The sequence below is a fragment of the Thermobia domestica genome, chromosome 4 (genome assembly GCF_964235325.1).
Source record: "Thermobia domestica chromosome 4, izTheDome1.hap1.1, whole genome shotgun sequence".
NCBI lineage: Eukaryota > Metazoa > Arthropoda > Insecta > Zygentoma > Lepismatidae > Thermobia > Thermobia domestica.
In genome coordinates, this window is record NC_137457.1 from 120,368,987 (window position 1) to 120,390,921 (window position 21,935).

Sequence of the window (21,935 nt, forward strand, 5' to 3'; positions counted from 1 at the left end):
CTTATAATGAATATTAGACCAAATTGGTGTATTTTTCATACCTATCTTTCTTTATGCAAATACCCAACTTCATTGATATCCTACAGATGCATCCTTATATGCGCTCAATATTCAAGCTGACCTGAATCATCATAGACGCAGTGTTAAGTGAAGTGACAGCCCAGCGTAAGTTGGTACATAGTTTTCTTATGAGTTTTAATGCATATGTATGCTTACATGCTGCAAAACCGTAAGCCGTATGTGGCAGACGCTAAGAAAATAGTACCTCAGATAACATTGAGACATTACATAGGATAGTAAGAGAATTATGCCTTTTAAATAATTAGTTCTCGTGGCCTTTCAACTTCACCCGTGCCAAGCAGAGAACGAACACCCGCTAACAAAACAATAAAGAATAAATTAGGAAACTATTTCTACGAAGAGATCCTAAGATTCCTAGATCAAGTAAGCCTGTTCATAATTGTATATTCAAAAATACATTGATTATTCTAGCACTATACTCTTTCGCTCCGAATACTTGATCCCTATTTTTTTTAATAGAAAGTCACATTTTTTCCAAATTAAACATTTTCACTGATGCTAATAAATGATATGACGAAAGTGTATAAATAATTCAATTTATACACAGAAGGGGCAAAGAAATTATTTTTGTTATCTTTTCTATAATTTCTTATTGCATAACAATCCTTAAAAAATGATATTGTCAACCTTGAGCCCATTAATCAAAAAACGTACTTGAATAGTTTTTAGTGTTTTGTTTTTCTTCTATTTATAAATAAAGAAAGCATTTTGGGCCTCAGTGTAGTAGGGGGCTATTCACCGCATACATTAACTGTTATACTTCTGTGTTTTAGCTACTTATTTTACTTTTATTTGAAACAATTTTGGTATTACAACATGCAGGGTCACTCTGATGTATTACTCTGGTGCAGTGTTGCCAACTGGACATTATAGAAAAATAGTACATATATTTTTCTGATTATTTCTGGCACCTAAATATTTTATTTTCTATTAGTTTATTCCTGCAAACCTATTACACACACACACACACACACACACACATATATATATATATATATATATATATATATATATATATATAAAACCACTATACTTATTTTTGTATTTTTAGGGTTACACTTTAGCCACAATACGAATATTTCTAAAATCTAGTCTATTATTTACCAAAATCCACTTAAACACTCCATCTTATGTTACCTTTTATTATAATACGTAATAAAGTAAATATTTATACCTTTTAAATAATATACATGTTGATTCTACAAGATGGATCCTCTGTTATATTTTATGTTTCTCGTTTCTATGACGACCAATAACACATACCGTCAAATTACCATGTTAACAGAACATCAACAATACTATCAGAAAGAAGTTTATGCTACTTCATTTTATATTTTCTTCTTCTTCTTTTAACTTGCTTGTGCATATTTCAATAGCACATATTGCCCATAAATACAAGTAACGATATTAAAAATACATAATATCGTTATACAATGTCGCCTGAACAATAGGATTTTTTGTTTACAATTAAGAAAAAATCCTTTACCGATAGATATTATCTAATTAATACCTGAATTTTTGAACGAAACTCGTATATATTTTACAAATCATTTAAATACACATCATACTTATTTTATATTTATAATATTATCTTCATATTTATTTTATTCTCATAATTAATTTTATTTTAATTATTCATAAATTTAATCGACGTAAATAGAAGATACATTCAAGATATGAGATATAAAAGTTATTTATTTTTGGGTCCTAATTAAATTTTTCATTTCGAGGACATTAATACTTGTCGTAAGTTAGAAGATAACAAAGTCCATATTATCTTCTTGGCATAATTAAGAAGGTTTAGAAAAAGATATTATTTTGGCATTCATATAATTGTTCTTTCGAACGAGAAAGGATCTAATACGTTACGTATTTAAACAAAGTGCAAATTATAAATCAAATACCGACAATGTCTAGAACGTCATAACAAAAATTAACAAAAATAAACAAATTATCATATTAAGAATTAGTTAGAAATTAAATATCATTAATGTTAATTTTGGATACTACTTCAGAAGTAACCAATGTCTTAACTAACTGCATCCATTTACTTTTAGTATATTTTTAATGACGCCATAACTTTAGATTGTCAATATTGCGAACACCCAAAAGTTTACTAGTTTTCACATCTATTACTTCGAAAACTTTAAGATTAATTAGTTTGATATATATATGTATGGTCCAACGAATAAATCACAAAATATATAAATCCTTTTTAAGGCGCGTCACTTTGAGGGTGTAATCTTACAAAGACTAAATCATTTGTTTGAACTTTAGCTTTACCTATCTGTTGCTGTTCCATCTTCAGTTTTCGTGAGAGAAATTTTTGTGTCCTGCGAAGATGCGCCATACTTACAAGATGTGAATTGTCCATTTCAACATTTCCACTAAATTTAATACCAAAATATTGTTCAATTGGTTTTATGAAATCGGTTCCATTATGAATATTCCTTGGCGCTACACCCAATCTATCTGACACCGAATAATACAAATTGTAAGTAATTTCAGTAACATACTTAAATCCAATCAGAATGTTTGTTATGACAACAGTGTCTAAATAGCACAAATAGATTTTGATGTAAGTTTTCCACCATAGAACTACTGGGATCGTATGGAGTAACAAAATGCACCTTAATGTTGGCATTGTTCATCGCACGAATGAATAGATTGCTGCGAAACTGACAACCTTTGTCACAAAGAATGTGTTCTAAAGGACCACAATAAGGTATGTATGCATTCAAAATTCAATTGACAATGGCTTTATGCAAAGGATACGCCACTAAATATTTAGTAAAAACGTCCATAACAGTGAAAAGAAATGTTTCACCTGCAGCCGCTCTAGGAAGGGGTTCATATAAGTCTACCGAAATAAAGGGATGACGTCGTTCAGGCATTATTAGCAGGTTTATATATAGACTGATAGTTGTGCTTAAATTCCATGCATTCCTCATAATCATTGAAGTAGGTTTTGATACGTGTTCTTAGAGATTTCAAATAAAAGCATTTACTAATCAAAGAATGTAGCTTCAAATACCCAAAAATGTCCAAAATCATCGCGATAAGCCTTTAATATACGAGACACCAATATTGACGGAATACAAATTTTAGTTTTATTGTTATATTTAAATATTTTGTTACTAATATTAGACATTTGATATAACGTACTCCAATTGCGAGGACAATCACAATTTCCAAAACATGATCTTAATTGATATATGATTTTTGCATATTCTTCCCAACTTCTTTGATCTTGCAATTCCTCCACGGAAATTTTAGATATAAAGATTTTAAATACATTTATCGACAATACTTGATTGTTCTCATTCGGAAACAATCTTGATAATGTATCGACTGGAACATTATCAACTTCTTTGATATGTTGTACGTCAAAATTGAAAGATTGAAGTTCAAAGGACCAACTTAAAAATACTCTATTTTATGCCTGTACTTTCTTAAGATGACGTAAATAATTATGATCACTTACAACGGTAAAATGACAACCACTAAAGTATGGAACGAATTTTTGTAGTGAAAAACGTATAGCAACTAATTCAATATTCGTGGCAGTATATCCCTTTTCTAACACAATGTATAAAAGTAGGTTCATTTTTTGTAATATTTGGTTGCCAGAGTATCCCAGAAATTCCAAATAATGAACGTCACATTGCACATTGCACATTAATCATACTTAGCATGATTTAGACGAATGTTCTCCATAATGCACATCTTTAATTTGTGAAAACTATGTTCTTGTAAATTACCCCATTCCCATGGTATCCCTTTCTTAGTTATTGAGAATGTGGGTTGTGCAATTTCAGCAAATCGAGGCATTGATCTTCAAAACCAATTTAAAATTCCAAGAACCTGTCGTGTTTCTCTTAAATTAGTGCGAATCCGTTATAGCCTGCACCTTAGATTTACTAAAACACATTCCGCGATAAGAATGGCTTAAAATTTAATAGATTCTCTGAAAAATTTAAATTTTTCAATACTTACAGTTAAGCCTGACGTTTCTAAACGTTCCAGTCCTGTGTACAGGCTTTCCAAATAATTTTTTAGGAGTTTTCTAAATAATTAAAATATCATCAGCATAGAAGATTACATTAGCACGTAGATCTTACTTTATTCAAGCATGATGCTAAAGCAGCACTACCATTAATCCGTCCAAAAACAATTCGATTATATTTATATAATTTTCCTTGATATGAAAAGGCAGTATATGGTCTTGAACTTTCTCCCAAAAGAATTTGGTTGTACACAATTACAAGATAAGAGATTTCCAAATATCTTATTTTCCTATAATGAGCTAAGAATTTCGTCTACTGGTGGGTACCTCACTTGTTGCAATTTTATACGTTTGTTTAATTTTCTCAAATCTAATACTATTCCCAAGTGTTTACCATCCTTTTTGAGTACCACATGTAACGGGTTCAAATGAATACTTCGGGAATGTCGTATTATACCACCTTACAGCATTTCTGAACTTGGGTTTCTCACATTTTTCTAAATCTATAAGGTGTAACGTATGGTTTTGTTACTATGGAGCTTTTCAAATCGACTTCAATATCATACACAGTCTTTACAACATCCAGGTCTAAGCGAGAACACTTTCCGATGTTTATATGGAATGATTCTGAATTATAATACGAAATTTTTATCAGGATATTTATATAAGTTGTAATTTCGTCCACACATTTCTGAAATGAACGATCATTATTTTTTATAAGAAGCCCTTCGTTCTCATTATTCTTATCATTATCTCCTCATGATCGCATTGGTTCATACTTAAACATCATTTATAAAGGTTGGCACTGGCAGGCAATATTATCACTAACAGGTATTAAATTCTGGATAATTTTGCCAATAATTGTATGTATTGAGAAAGTCTTGTTTACAAAATCTAAAATTGCACGTAACTGTTAAGAAATCTAATCCTATCCACAAATTTTCGTTCAATTCATTAACAACTAAAATGGGAATTGTAATCTCATAATTTTGTATTGATGACTATTTGTGTTTTACCCATAACCCTTTTCTTATGTTTGCCCGTATAATCAACTAATATCCAATTATCTATTTTTTGGTACCTAGGATTAGAATAATCTTTTGTGAATTCACGCCAAAATGAATAAGACAAAAGTGATGCAGTAACTCCAGTATCAATCAAAGCCTGAAGAGGAATTCCATTATATTTAACATGGCAGTAATAAACGTTTTCAAAAAACAAAATCATCTTCAGGTGTACATACATCTATTTCATCATCCAACATCTAATGACAATTAGGAATAGGAATATATTGATAATTAACGTTAGTATCTAAAATCGTATGATGAGTTTCATTTTGAGGAAAAGATTCTGGCGCATCTACCGCTGATGTGGTTTCTACGCACTCCACGCCAGCCTAATCTAGTTTAAATTACGATTATCAAACAAATTAGTTATGTTACATTGTATACCAGAGTCTTGTGTACTTTCCTGCCTATTATGTACTTCAACAGCATTTCGATTTCTATATTGTGAATTCCTACCACCTGTAAATCTATTAGTAAATCCATTTCGTGAAAAATTAAACCCATTATTTGTTTGATTCCTAAACGTGTTACGATTATTGTTTCTGTTGTTATTCCTGTAATTAGATTCGGTTCTGTTACCGGTAGAATTTAATTCATTTCTTCTTTCCTTGAAAGGAGATCTATTATTATTTTGCATATTTGACACACCTAATTACGAACATTGATATTACGAACAGATGCATAACTAACTTGGCTACGATAAGGATTGACTTGACCTTGATTATTATCTTGTAACATAGATTGACTTACAAAATTTTGTACTATCATAATAAGATGGATAAAGTTAAAACACTGAACTGAAATTAAGATTTGTTGTAGCTTAAAGGGTAACAAAATACGAATTGACGCAATTATTATTGATTCTGGTTGAAAAGGATTGATTGATTTCAATTCATTGTATGCCGATATTACACTCCTTAATACTTCGGTCCAATTTGGGATGGTAATGCATATGCCGGACTAATGCATCATTATTGGCAAACATGAAGTAATTCTCAAAATTAAACAGTAAGGCATTCTTAAAATCAGAATAGTTACGCAAATTAACTTTGATAGCCTTAACAGGGAACATGTGGAACAGGGAAGTAATAAAACGTGTGGTAAAATTTTTAAGAATTTGGATTCATCCACCCCCATTAGATCATATTCACCTTCGAACTCTTCTATAAATGCATTGGCTGGTATACCATCAGATCTTCCGCTAAACTTTGTAAGAGATATGATTTCACTAACACGAAAAAAAATACCTCTGTTAATATTCTTCATATGTCGGGAATTTACATGATTGTTTCTTCCTCGGTGAGATAAACGATTTGTTCTCCGATGTCTGCCCAAACTAACTTCGCTATCATCCTTTATCGAATATCCGGATGAATCATTCTCTTCCACATTCACTGTGGGTTGATACTGTGTCGTTTCCATATGGGCAGTAAGAAGTCGGTCACCATTTGCACGGGCATTGTCATGATCACCAGTTCCAGTAACAAGTCTTTCTTAAATAGAATTTACTTCTTCCTGTAACTCCCTGATTTGACTACTATGTTCATTTCTTTGATTAGTATGTTCATTCATTACAGTTTCCACAACTTCTACAGAATTATGTACTTCGGTGAACGTATGTAAAATTTGCTCCATTTTGCGATCACTCTGCTCAACCCGTTGTGACAAATCTTGTGATAACTGTTGATTTGTCTTTTCAATCTGTTGTGATAACTGTTGGTTATTATTGTCTACTTGCTGCTTCATTTGCCCAATCTGCTGCTTCATTTGCCAAAATGCTGATTCATTTGCTCACCAAGTTGTCTGATAAGGTTAGCTATGTTTGATGATTCATTATTTTCTATATTACCACTTGCTTCATGTGTAGTTTCACTTCCAGTAAAACTCATTTTAATTTTTCTGTAAATGTTTCTACCACTCTTAGCTAGGTATATTCCGTGTCGATGGATTTGATAAAACTCTTAAAATAAATCTATTTTTTGCTGGTCAGTAGACTAGTCGTTATTAAGTAACGTGTTCTTATTCATGAAGTGTGCCTTCTATACTTGGTCATAAATCCACATAAAATATAATCCTGTGGCGGAAGACACCACATAAAATGTAAGGTCCATATATTTATTTTTGTATTTTTAGGGTATACTTTAGCAACAATACGAATATTTCTAAAATCTAGTCTACTATTTTACCAAGATCCACTTAAACACTCCGGGTTGTATTCAGAGAGAATTCGTTAATCTAAGGTCAGTCTCAGACTAGTTAGTACGCATACTAACAATTTACTAAGGGAGGTGCACGTTAAGGTATTCAGAGTCTACTTTGAGTACAAGTAAAATGATGATTAGGGTATGATTAACTTATATGACCCCAATGCATCGAATGAGAAAAATAAATGTGGCAACTACGGAAAAGTAGATGAGTGCATGCGTAGTTTGTAAAGATAAAAATATATGAAATACGAAATACGCAATGTTGTGTCGCACGCTAAACCGTGGGTAAAAGATTAGCTTCTGCTCTAGATTAATTAGTCACATGTGATTAACTTCGTCAAATACTACGTCCTAATCAGAGACTCTGAATATAATTATTATAACCACCCGTTAGTCACCCACGTAGTATGGCGTTAATCAGACTTCAAAACGTCTCTGCATAAGGCCCTCCATCTTCATATTACCTTTTTTAAATACGTAATGAAGTAAACATTTACACCTTTTAAATAATATACATGTTCATTCTACAAGATGGATCCTCTGTTATATTTTATTTTTCTCGCTTCTATGAAGAGAATAACACATATCGTCAAATTACGATGTTAACAGAACATCAATAACAATATCAGAAAGAAATTAATTCTACTTCCTTTTATATTTTCTTCTTCTTTTAACTAGCTATTGCATATTTCAATAGCACATATTGCCCATAAATACAAGTAATGATATTAAAAATACATAATATGGTTATATATATTTCACTGCAGTGAATCCTTTGTAATATTCATGATGCTGTAGTAGTGTTAGATTGCAAAACTGACAAAGAAGTAGTAGCTTGTTTGCTTACGTCTTACATGTTCATTCTATTGGTGCAAAAACCTGACTTTGTGGTACTAGAAAAATTGTAACTTTTGTTGGGTTGGCAACACTGCTTCCCTGGTGACATATCTATACTGTCTAATGAACGTCCTAACACTGTCCATCTTTTCGTGGAAACCAAATTTGAGAGAATTTCACAATTCGAAGGATAACCGGGATGGAATTACTCAAGATTAATCCTGAATTTCTTTGGAATACTGAAGTATAACCCACTCGTCCCCATCCTACTCCATATTACTGTACCAGACCAAAATGGTTTTAGAAGCCCGCTTTGTACACATACTACACTGTACTAAGTTGCTATTTATCTGTTAGATAGTTTTTCTATAAAACCAAAAATAGGTCATAGTTACTGGCATCAATAAAAAAATGGTAACTTAAACAATTACGCATATGTAGTAGGCAACACTGTACTTAGAAACATAGTAGTAATAGAAAATAATAATATATGATGTCTTAGACATCGCAAGTTCATATCAGATAAGTTAAATTATTTTCCGTGAGAAATATTGACCTTTAATATGTGGTCTGAGAGCCCCCCCTTCTTGTTGGTGTTCCATTTAACCCAAAAATACCTTGGTGTTCCTACGGTTAAGCCAGGTTAATTGAATAGGTGCATAATGGTGTGCAGTTAAAGCAAACGAAGGCTATATGGAACTTTACCGTGTGGGCTCGGTGTTGAGGGTATGTATCATTTGTAATATCTTGTTTAATCTCCACGTTCATTCGTATATAAAGAACGACTAATGTGTGTGTGATTAGTAATTGGCTAGTTCGTACTTCAGATCCTTGTCCATTTATATTATTTTTGTTGTGCTTGTCGTATCTTGAATCTAAGGAATAATAAACATTGTGTCTGAATTTCAGTTTTCTTTGTCTACCTTTTGTGTACCAAGCCGCGCAATGACGTAAAATTCCTCCTTCATAAGTAAATGTTTTTCTCGCATTTTCGTTTTTTTTTAAATATTTTTATCGTTCCTCTTTCGATTTTTCTAGATTCCTCCCAGAAATACGGAGGTAAGAATCAAACATTATTATTTGGATTATAATCTTTCAGGATCTAAAATCTTAAAGTAGCTGGTGTAGCGTTCTCTCAACACATTTAAGGTCTGTTGTCGCGCCTCTCCTTCCGTTGGCTTTGGAAGTCACATCTTCCCAACTATTATTTTTTGGTAACGCTGGGTAGCTAATACAAAATGTTGCAACTGGCTACCTTCGAATTCAGGCTTTGAAATTTTATCTCAAATTCCCGTTCACCTACTGCATATCCCTCAGGTGCTACAGTCATGTATTAAAAAAAACTACAAAATGATACAAGATTGGCTGTACGTAGACGTATTGTACGATCAATGCAACATGTCCACGCTTTTAAATATGTCCTGCTATATCTCCTTTCCTTGCTGAAATTCGATCGTCTGTCTATCTAGCACAGTGTAAGTATTAGTGCTCTATTGCTGTCCTACAAGAATCGACTTCTCGGCTGCTTGAGAGCTCGAATGTTATGTTTCGGTATACCCTTTCAGAATATGGAGAAGAACGAAATTCTAATGTTTTTCACTGCCACGGCATTCTGATTTTACTTCATTGTCCAGCATTGCAAAGGAGAATAGAATTTTGTTATAGATCACGCTTTAAGACTCGCAGATAACAGGTTATCTTACTAGTTGATTAACACTGCATGTCCTTATGCTTGGTTATTTTAATTTGGTTAATACTACCGATCAATATTCTACTTATGTGTCTCTAACCAAGTTTATTTATATTTGTGTGTCGTCTTACTTTACAATACTAGCTGCTCCATGTCACAGGATGGTTCCTTCTACAGGAGCCGTTCTTGTCGCCTGAGGGTTAACAAACTGATAATGTATGTTATTACGGTATAAAATTATTTCTTAACATCTACTAGATCTTAACTTCTAGGCACGAATTGTTCTCGGCTGCAATGCATATAGATGTCCGGTTTCAGCCTTTCCTGCTTCCGTTTGTGTTTTTTTTTTTTAAATTAACAGCTAGCTACCTATTTGTCATATTTAACATCGCTTACATTTACTTAAGCTGATTAATATTTTTCTGTTCTAAGACGCTAGTCGGTAATCTTTCCGTTGGTGGCATGTGCTTTCCTCTTGGGAATTTGGTGTTTATACACTCTTTCGAACAAACGTCCCTTTAGTAGGTATTATTTTTTCTTTCTATTAGATAAGGTAGTAAAGAATAGAGCAACTATATAATAGACATAATTATTTCGTGAGGTTTTATTGAAGCATATTCAAAACTAAATTAAATTAGCGTTTTTCAATTTGTTCTTTCTTGAATATTATTTCTTAGCATGTCAATGTTAACTGCATCCGTTTTAGTGGGATCACTTAGTGACACGATTCTACATGCGCTGCAGTAGTAGGGACCCCCGTTGGCGCGAATGACTCATCCTCACTCTCTTTCATGACCGGGGTGAAAGGTCAGTGACCTTGGCCCGGGGTCAATGACCTAGGGGTACTTAGGACCACCCCCTCTAAATTTTGGCAGGGGTACCATGGCCCACCCCCTAAATTTTGGCAGGGGTACATAGGGCCACCCCCCTTAAATTTTGGAAATTGCCAAATCTAAAAATTTGGTGTGGTAGCCTAGGACCATAGTATGTACCTCTATCAGTATTGGGTGTCTATGTCGTTCCCTTTCATGGGTAAAAAATTGCCAAAAATTTAAATTTCGGAGGTTTTTGACCTAATTTATCCCCTTGGATGAGGTGTTATTACCCTATATGGTTATATGGGCGTATACAGGGGTCTATTACTTTTCATAAGACATGTGTATATTAATGCACTCATTGAAAATTTTGGGAGGGGTACCTTGGCCCACCCCTTAAATTTTGGAAATTGCCCAATTTAAACATTTGGTATTATAGTATAGGACCCTAATATGTATTATGATAAATTTGGATGGTCCACCTCGTTCCCTTTTAGGGGTACCAAATTGCCAAAATATAAACGTAAGCAATACGTAGTACCACGTGTTTGGTTTTGACCTAATTTATCCCCTTGGATGAGGTCCTATTACCTTATATGTTTATATGAGCGTATACAAGAGTCTATTACCTTTCATAAGACATGGGTATATTGGTGCACCCCTTGAAAAATTTGGGAGGGGTACCTTGGCCCACCCTTTCAATTTTAGAAATTGCCCAATTTAAACATTTGGTATAATAGTATAGAACCCTAGTATGTATCACTATAAATTTGGGTGGTCCACCTTGTTCCCTTTCATGGGTACACAATTGCCAAATTTTAGTACAACCACGTGTTTGGTCTTTTGACCTAATTTATCACCTTTGATGAGGTGTTATTATCTTATATCGTTATATGGGCGTATACAGGGGTTCATTACCTTTCATAAGACATGGATATATTAATGCACCCCTTGAAAAATTTGGGAGGGGTACCTTGGACCACCCTTTAATTTTGGAAATTGCCCAATTTAAACATTTGGTATAATAGTATAGGACCCTAATATATATTACTATAACCTCGTTCCCTTTTAGGGGTACAAAATTGCCAAAATATAAACGTAAGCAATACGTTGTACCACGTGTTTCGTTTTTTACCTAATTTATTCCATTGGATGAGGTCCTATTACCTTATATGTTATATGGTCACGTATGGGGATTCATTTCCTATCATAAGACATAGGTACATTTGTGCACCCGGGAGGGGTACTTTGACCCACCCCTTTAATTTTGGAAATTGTCCCTTTTATATGTTTGGTATTATAGTATAGGACCCTAATATAAATTACTATAAATTTTGGTGGTTCACCTCATTTCCTTTCATGGGTACGAAATTGCCAAATTTTAGTACAACCACGTGTTTGGTTTTGGCTCAATTTATCCCCTTGGATGAAGTCCTATTACCTTATATGGTTATATGGTCATGTATATATTGGTCCATTTCCTATTATAAGACATGGGTACATTGATGCACCCTTTAAATTTTGGGAAGGGGTACCATGGCCAACCCCCTTAAATTTTGGAAATTTTCCAATTTGAGCATTCGGTATCATAGTACGTGCCTCAACATGTATCATGATAAATTTGGGTGGTCCATCTTGTTCCCTTTCATGGGTAAAAATTGCTAAAATATAAACATAAGCAATATGTTGTACCATGTGTTTGGTTTTTGGCCCAATTTCTCCCCTTTGATGAGGTTCTATTACCTTATATGGTTATATGGTCATGTATATGGGTTCATTTCCTATCATAAGACATGGGTACATTGACGCACCCTTTAAAAATTTGGGAGGGGTAACTTGGCTCATCCACTCGGTTTTAGAAATTGTTTAATATAAGCATTTGGTATCATAGTACAGGACTTCAATATGTACCACTATAAATTTGGATGGTCCACATCGTTCCCTTTCATGGGTAAAGAACTACCAAAAATCAAATTTCGGAAGTTATTGACCCCTATATAGCATTCCTCTTATGACCAAATATTCAAAATTTAAAGGTTATTGACCGGCTTTATTATTGAATAAGTACAGGATTTATTACTTTTTCATAAGACACAGGTGTATTTGTGTACCAATCTTAAATTTTGGGAGGGGGTACATTTCTTATTGTCATATCAATAATTAGTAATTGTTCTTAAAATTGGATAGTATCTCATTCATTGGGTAAATCATTGTCAAATATGAGTATGATCACGTGATCAGTTATTAACCTATGATGGGATTTGGAGTCCAGAACATTGGTACATTGAAACTTTGTAGGATAATTTGAGAATTGTCAAATGAAATTACGTCATTGGTTTTGATTATTCCCGCCAAATATAAACGTAAGCAAGACGTTGTACCACGTGATTGTCCTTGATGAGGTAGTGTACAGGGATTCATTTCCTTTGTTGTGGTACTTCTTAAGTTTGAGTACACACACTTTTAGAAAACAGTTGGTTCTACTCAGGTAAACAATTGACGGACATTATTGACCTTATTGAACATATAATGATATAATTAATTCTAAGACTTAGGTATATCAAGAGAAGTATTCTTTAAATTTGGGAATGGTGATAAACAGAATTTTAACATAAGGCGCGAAATTTGAAACAATACATTGAACTTTAGTCACAGCTCATAGTCTAAGATCATTGGTGGTGATTGATTTGAAATCTGATAGCTAACCTTATTGAATCTTATGACTCATAGACGAAAGGCAATACATGCTACAACAGTTTGAAATTTAATCATAAGGTGATGTAATCTGACACTAGCAAAGTTATTGTTAATGCAATTTGATTGGCTGATCACTATCTTTCCTGCAATCTGATTGGTTGATCACTATCTTTCGTGCAATCTGATTGGTTGATGATTTTCAAATCTTTGCTGCATTCAGTTTTAAGTTTTGTTTAACATTTAAAAATCTTGGTTTCGTTCAACATTTTGCACTCACTGATAAATATGATCAAAACCGTTTATTTGTTAATCGAATAGTTAAAAACCGGATAAAGTGAAACGTAAAATTTTTTGAAACTTTTTGTTTGAAAATTCTTGCTTTCAAATTTTTGTTTGAATTTTTTGTTTCAGAATTTTATTTGAAATTTTTTTTGACAACTTTTGTTTCAAAATTTTTTGTTTAAAAATTTTTCGTTTGAAATTTATAAAAACATTTTTGCCTCAAAATTTTGTTTAAAATTTTTTGTTTGAAATTTTTTCGTTTCCAAATTTTTTGTTTGAAATTTTTTGTTTCAAAATTTTGTTTGAAATTTTTTCGTTTCAAAATTTTGTTGGAATTTTTTCGTTTGAAATTTTTTTGTTTGAATTTTTTTCGTTTCCAAATTTTTTCGTTTCAAAAATTTTTTTTCAAACTTTTGTTTCAAAGATTTTTGTTCGAAATTTTTGTTTGTAAACTTTTTTGTTTCAAATTTTGGTTTGACATTTTTTAAGTTATTGCACTCATTAGTAAAGAACCGGAACTGTTTAGAGCAAAAATCTTTGACAACATTGTTTTTTCATGATGCAATAGTACACGTCAGAATATGGGGTTGTACTTGAAATGAAAAAACACAAATCATTGAAATGGATCATTTTATTACACTCCACATACATCCTTACCAGATAGTGGTTCTGGATATTGTAGATACAATGTATTTTGAACTTCTTGCACTAGTTTGTCTTTAGCATATAATTTTAATTCCAATTGAAGTCTTTTAAGGTCTATTGCAATATCAATTGGTGGAAACTCAATGTCCATTTGATCACAAATAAACTGTTTATCAATACAGGTATGCACCCACGAACGATGTTGACAACCATCACAGCATCTAGATACATGTTGTACAATATGCATGACACATTTTTCAAAATAGTACTTTTTCAGGAATATACTTGTTTTGTTGCACACTTCCACTGCATGTTTCACACACTGAAATACGTTGATGAATTTGTTCCATTCCGTTTGTGTTAGATACACCATGTTGCGAGGGACATGGAATGTACTCTTTTTACGTAACAGCACCATCTTTTCTTCGAGAATTGTACGCAACACCACTTCATGATTTGAGCCTAATGATTTGACTATGGTCACATTTAGCTCATCATGAAAATAATCGTTCATTTGGTCGATTCGTGAACATAATATTTGCCATTTTTCACAGGTCAGTTGTACACCAAATTGTTCTGCTTTGCCCAATCGAATTACTGGTTCAAATGTTCTAGCACTGATACCAATCATCACATGTTTTGTTTGAAATATATTTATTGAATAATAGCTTGCGAAGATGAATTCTTTATCGTTAGAAGTACACATCTTTCCTCCTGAAAAGCACTTGCTCAAATGATTTCGTGGGATGACAGTGTATTGGTTGATTTATAGAACTACGGCTGACGTCATTGGAAAGGAATGTGCTGACGTTTGAATTCATGATTTCATCACAGTTCCTGACGTGATCCTGACAAACGAAATTCATACAACTATGTCTGACGTCAAAGGAATGTGCTGACGTTTGAATTCATCATTTCATCACAATTGTTGACGAATCTGGCTGTGTACTAAATTCAAATTGATGATTTCGACCCAAGAATCCTTTGTAACATAAAGATACAGATCCAGTATTTAAGAAACGTAACAGTTCTTCTTGTTTTGATGCTTCCATGGGTAAATATCTTGCTGGTAAAATTATATTCTTATCATTTTCAAGCTTCACTACGATTCTTAATCCAAACTTTGTACGGATCATTTGGCTAGCTAAGATTCTATAAGGTACATTCTGTTGTAAATCAGTAATCTTGGTAAATGATTTCATCACATCACGTGTGTTTAGAAACTGCAGACAAGTAGCCATGATGATGTTATCATGAATACTAACTCGAACGATACTTATATATGATACAAAACTGGAAATTTAAGGGGTGGGCCAAGGTACCCCTCCCGGGGAGTTGCTGACGTCATGCTGACCAACCAAATTCATACAACTATGTCTGACGTCAAAGGAATGTGCTGACGTTTGAATTCATGATTTCGTCACAATTGATGACGAATCTGGCTGTGTACTAAATTCAAATTGATGACTTCGACCCAAGAATCCTTTGTAACATAAAGATACAGATCAAGTATTTAAGAAACGCAGAAGTACTTCTTGTTTTGATGCTTCCATGGGTAAATATCTTGCTGGTAAATTTATATTCTTATCATTTTCAAGCTTCACTACGATTCTTAATCCAAACTTTGTAGGGATTTTTCGGCTAGCTAAGATTCTATAAGGTACATTTTGCTGTAAATCAGTAATCTTGGTAAATGATTTCATCACATCACGTGTGTTTAGACTGCAGAGAAGTAGCCATGATGACGTTATCATGAATACTAACGTGAACGAAGATGCAAAACTGATGACGTTGCATTATCATGTTCTGACGTGTACTATTGCATCATGATAAAACAATGTTGTCAAAGATTTTTGCTCTAAACAGTTCCGGTTCTTTACTAATGAGTGCACAAACTTAAAAAATGTCAAACCAAAATTTGAAACAAAAAAGTTTACAAACAAAAATTTCGAACAAAAATCTTTGAAACAAAAGTTTGAAAAAAATTTTTGAAAGGAAAAAACTTGGAAACGAAAAAAATTCAAACAAAAAAATTTCAAACGAAAAAAAATTCCAACAAAATTTTGAAACGAAAAAATTTCAAACAAAATTTTGAAAAAAAAATTTCAAACAAAAAATTTGGAAACGAAAAAAACTCAAACAAAAAATTTGATACAAAATTTTGTAACGAAAATTTTTTTTAAATTTTAAACGAAAAATTTTTAAACAAAAAATTTTGAAACAAAAGTTGTCAAAAAAAATTTCAAATAAAATTCTGAAACAAAAAATTCAAACAAAAATTTGAAAGCATGAATTTTCAAACAAAAAGTTTCAAAAGATTTTACGTTTTACTTTATCCGGTTTTCAACTATTCGATTAACAAATAAACGGTTTTGATCTTATTTATCAGTGAGTGCAAAATGTTGAACGAAACCAAGATTTTTAAATGTTAAACAAAACTTAAAACTGAATGCAGCAAAGATTTGAAAATCATCAACCAATCAGATTGCACGAAAGATAGTGATCAACCAATCAGATTGCAGGAAAGATAGTGATCAGCCAATCAAATTGCATTAACAATAACTTTGCTAGTGTCAGATTACATCACCTTATGATTAAATTTCACTGTTGTAGCATGTATTGCCTTTCGTCTATGAGTCATAAGATTCAATAAGGTTAGCTATCAGATTTCAAATCAATCACCACCAATGATCTTAGACTATGAGCTGTGACTAAAGTTCAATGTATTGTTTCAAATTTCGCGCCTTATGTTAAAATTCTGTTTATCACCATTCCCAAATTTAAAGAATACTTCTCTTGATATACCTAAGTCTTAGAATTAATCATATCATTATATGTTCAATAAGGTCAATAATGTCCGTCAATTGTTTACCTGAGTAGAACCAACTGTTTTCTAAAAGTGTGTGTACTCAAACTTAAGAAGTACCACAACAAAGGAAATGAATCCCTGTACACTACCTCATCAAGGACAATCACGTGGTACAACGTCTTGCTTACGTTTATATTTGGCGGGAATAATCAAAACCAATGACGTAATTTCATTTGACAATTCTCAAATTATCCTACAAAGTTTCAATGTACCAATGTTCTGGACTCCTAATCCCATCATAGGTTAATAACTGATCACGTGATCATACTCATATTTGACAATGATTTACCCAATGAATGAGATACTATCCAATTTTAAGAACAATTACTAATTATTGATATGACAATAAGAAATGTACCCCCTCCCAAAATTTAAGATTGGTACACAAATACACCTGTGTCTTATGAAAAAGTAATAAATCCTGTACTTATTCAATAATAAAGCCGGTCAATAACCTTTAAATTTTGAATATTTGGTCATAAGAGGAATGCTATATAGGGGTCAATAACTTCCGAAATTTGATTTTTGGTAGTTCTTTACCCATGAAAGGGAACGATGTGGACCATCCAAATTTATAGTGGTACATATTGAAGTCCTGTACTATGATACCAAATGCTTATATTAAACAATTTCTAAATAAATTATGGAGTGTATTTATTTGCAGCTATTTGTCATACAAATGTAACTTCTCAATATTCTCAATACTGCATGTCATTTACATTCGTGAAATACAGTATATTCCTACGAATATAGAAAGTGTGTAAACAGAGTATCCAAAGTCGGATCCTGCTTCAAGACACAACTTTTCCCGATCCCCTTAACGTCACGGGAAGAAACACAAATTCTCTTTAGAACGGAATATCGTTACGTAGAGTCTCATTCGAATACGTTGAATATGCTTTTGTATATTCATCTCTCTCTCTCTCTCTCTCTCTCTCTCTCTCTCTCTCTCTGTCTGTCTGTCTGTCTGTCTGTTTCGCTTTGTTTATGTGTTGCGGAATATCCCAAGTTGAATACAACATTTGCAAAGTATATGACCATCAGTGTAATGGAATACCGGAAATTGAATACCGGAACCGTGTTTCTTCAGGTTGGATTTGCGTGTTCATGTTAGCTCACTGGTAGAGTAGGGGCTTGTTAATGAGGTCGTCTTGAGTTCAAAGCCTGCAGAGAATTATCTTTTTTTTTTTGTTAGTAGAATTGCACAGAAATCGGATTCAAGGAGTGGTTTACTTCTAGAAATATTTTCAGAAGCGTTTAGGTAGCCCTGAAAAGGACTGTTTTCGGGAGTTAAGGCGGGGACATTGTGTCCAATACTTATTTTATTTATTTAAATCCGCTGACTCCAACAAGAGAATCCCAATTACAGGAGTCTTACATAAAATATTACATCTATGTTATCAATTTAAAACAAACACTAGAATAAAAAAAGTTCACCCTTCTGAATTTATTACACGCCCTATTCTTCTGGGCATGGAATCTATTAAATGGGTGACAAATTTATCCCCTTCCCCTACCTCCAGCTATGCTTTGGAAACAAGATGCCACAGGTCATCTTGGGTTCTGGTGGATCTGCCTCAGGCCAACTATCCCTTAGAGTACTCTTCACTTCTGCCCACATATTTTCCATGAGATTGAGGTCTGCTCCACGAGGCGGCCAGTCAATTAAATCAATCTCAGGCTGCCCTGCGAACCATTCCTAAACCACACGGGAAGTATGTATTGGCGACTGGTCTTGCTGGAACTGAATTACACCATCAGGCTGAAATACTCGTACAGATGGCACCATGATATTACTCATAATATCTAAGTACTGAGCACTGTCCAGGTGTCCTTCAATTCTGTGAAGCTGTTCTGCTCCGCGCCTGAAAATCCAACCCCAACATGAAATAGATACATGGCCACTGCGATTTCAAGCAGCAACACATCCAGGGTCATATCGGGTGCCTCTCGGGCGATACACAAACGGCGTCCCTCATTTAATTCGGATTATTAAATTATTCGAAGTCCAACTTCGGGTATCTTCTGAAAACAGTAAACTAAAGCTGCTGATTCGAACCTCCAAGCCAACCTTAGCAATCGGGATAAAATGTACAGATATGTTTTTCCTTCTGTTAAATATAATAAGACATGTTGAAATGGTATTAAGTGTAGAAAAAAAGTAAAGTTGATTGAAATAGTTAATGATACAATATTTCGAAACTATATATTCACACTCTCGTTTCGTCATTGTGATTTCCATATGAAAAAAATAATTTACGTATGAGCTCAGTTATATTTCTGAAACAGCTTCCGAAAAGCGGTCATGTTAGCTCAGTGGTACACACCCGAGCGTTTAAATCGTGAGTTCGATACCCGTTCAGGTGAGATTCTTTTATGATATTCTACTTTCCTCAATGCATGAAAATTATGTAAAATAGTTACATTACAATTCATCAGTTGTATATATCAGTTGAATATATATATTCATATCATCAGTTGAATATATATATATTCATATCATTTCACGACATAGGCAATTCTTATCTTTAAAATATAACATTTGAGGTATTCACAGAACGTCGGTATGTTATATGTGAATATTAAATACAAATTAAGAAAATCGTGTAATAGCAATAAATAAGTTATGTAATGTATTTATTTGCTGCTATTTTCATACGCAGGTAACTTCTCAATATTCGCATTACAGCATTTAGGTAGAGCATATCGAAAATCGGATCGTGGTTCAAGACAAAAAACTAGCTAGCCCCAAACTGTTACGTAAGAAATTTACGAATCGCAAAAGTAAAGTGAAGAGATTGAGAGCGGTAATACCTTAATCGCTCTCTCTCAACTCTCTCTTATCTGCATTTATACATATAAAAGTGTATGTATGTATGTTTCAACATAACTCATGTATGCCTAGAGCAGGGTTTCTCAACCTGGGAGTCGTGGCCCCTAGGAGGTCGCGAAGATAAGCGGAAGAGATAAATATAGTTAGAATCTAATACCGGAAATTATTTTGAATTTTGTTCTGATAGGCATACTTTTATTTTTTATACATACTGTACAGAACAATAAAAAATAAGTCTACTGAACATTGTCAAAGGGCGCAGGGTTGTTTAAAAATGAATTTAAATGAAAGACGTATGATATGATACTAATGAGAACTGTATATAGAAATACTAGAAAAATACACATGGAACAAAACCTGCACATTGAAATACAATTAAAATTGAAACCTAAAGAGATACCTAAGCATGGTGTAATTTCACTAGTGCAGCAATGCCCGGTTCAATCTTCGTGACGAACATTATGAAGCCATTTTCAACTGATAAGCGATTTCTTGTCTTTGTTTTAATGTTTACCATGAAAAAAAAACTTTCGCACAAGTACGATGTAGCAAATGGAATTATTACTTTTAAAGCAGCAGATACTAGACCAGGATATTCTTCTCTCCTCATCAGGCAGAACTTGTCCAAGTCTTCGTTACAGAAAACCAGTTGCAAAGACTTGTAGCATTATCATTCTATTATTTGGTTAAGAAGTTGTGGGCTTAGATCAGATACGTTAATGGCCTCTTTAAAGAAGGAGTTTAACATCCATCTTGAACCAGCACCTTCGTCGTTGGGAATATAGATAGTACAGTTACTGTATCCACTGTCAATACCGGGCGCCGAAAAAAGGGAGCACAAATTTCGGAGGACGTGTGTTACTCATGTTAGGAAAGTAGGGATGCACGCGAGACAAGACGAGACGAGAAATGGAAAATTCTCGTCTCGTCTCGCAACCTCAAGCGTTGGTCTCGTCTCGCAAATGTGAAGTCTCGTCTCGCGTCTCGCATAAAATTTTGAGTCTCATCTCGCGTCTCGCGCGAGACTTTCTTGCATGGTCTCGCATATATTCTAGGTCAAAATTTTGCAATGTGTTATTCTATGGCTGTTAATGAATGATGATGTGGTATTCTGTCCGAAGGCAGGTATTTGACCTAAAAGCCCCTTGGCAAGGTGAATGGTGCTTTGCCATTGCTTTCCATGGGATGAATGTTCATAACATCCTAAGGAAACGGAACCTAGAGTTCAATATGGTATCCGAACTTGTGTCCCCTCCGCTCCAAATTAAAAGAAAAGTTGTGCTGGAATTTGATCGCTGGACCATTAATTTTCGTCAAATCAATAGCATAATTTACAGCAAAACCAGCATAATTGTTGCTGGATCCAACATTGTTTTCCAGCTTAGAGGTCTCCAGCAATATTTGCTCTTCTAAAATATCGTCGCCACTATCAACATTTACACGTTTTGGTCGTTTTCTTGAAGGGTGATTTTCCATTATAAAGATGTTTTTATACCACCAAAAGCGCTTGTACACAACAGAAGAACTCCTCACAACACAATACGACCCAATTCTTTTGGTTCTTTCGGGCTTGTAGCAATGTTGGATTATCGCATTTTATCAATTTTCGCTTTCAACTTATACTGCCAGATCTAGAAAATAAAATTACTGACAGATATAGGGCCATTCTTACCATCTCCCACGAAACCTATAGGGACATCCTGCCAAACCAGTATTTGAATTAAACTTCCGAACTAGAGGGGGGTGTTTTTGATAAATATATAGAAAGAAAATACTTATTCCATGTAAAAATATCATGTTATTTCTGCGAGCCGGGCCGGGGATAAACTTTGACGAGAGGGGATTTCCCCGCCATTCCCCAACATTAATCGCTAGTAGTAATGTGAAAAAGACAGAAACAACAGAA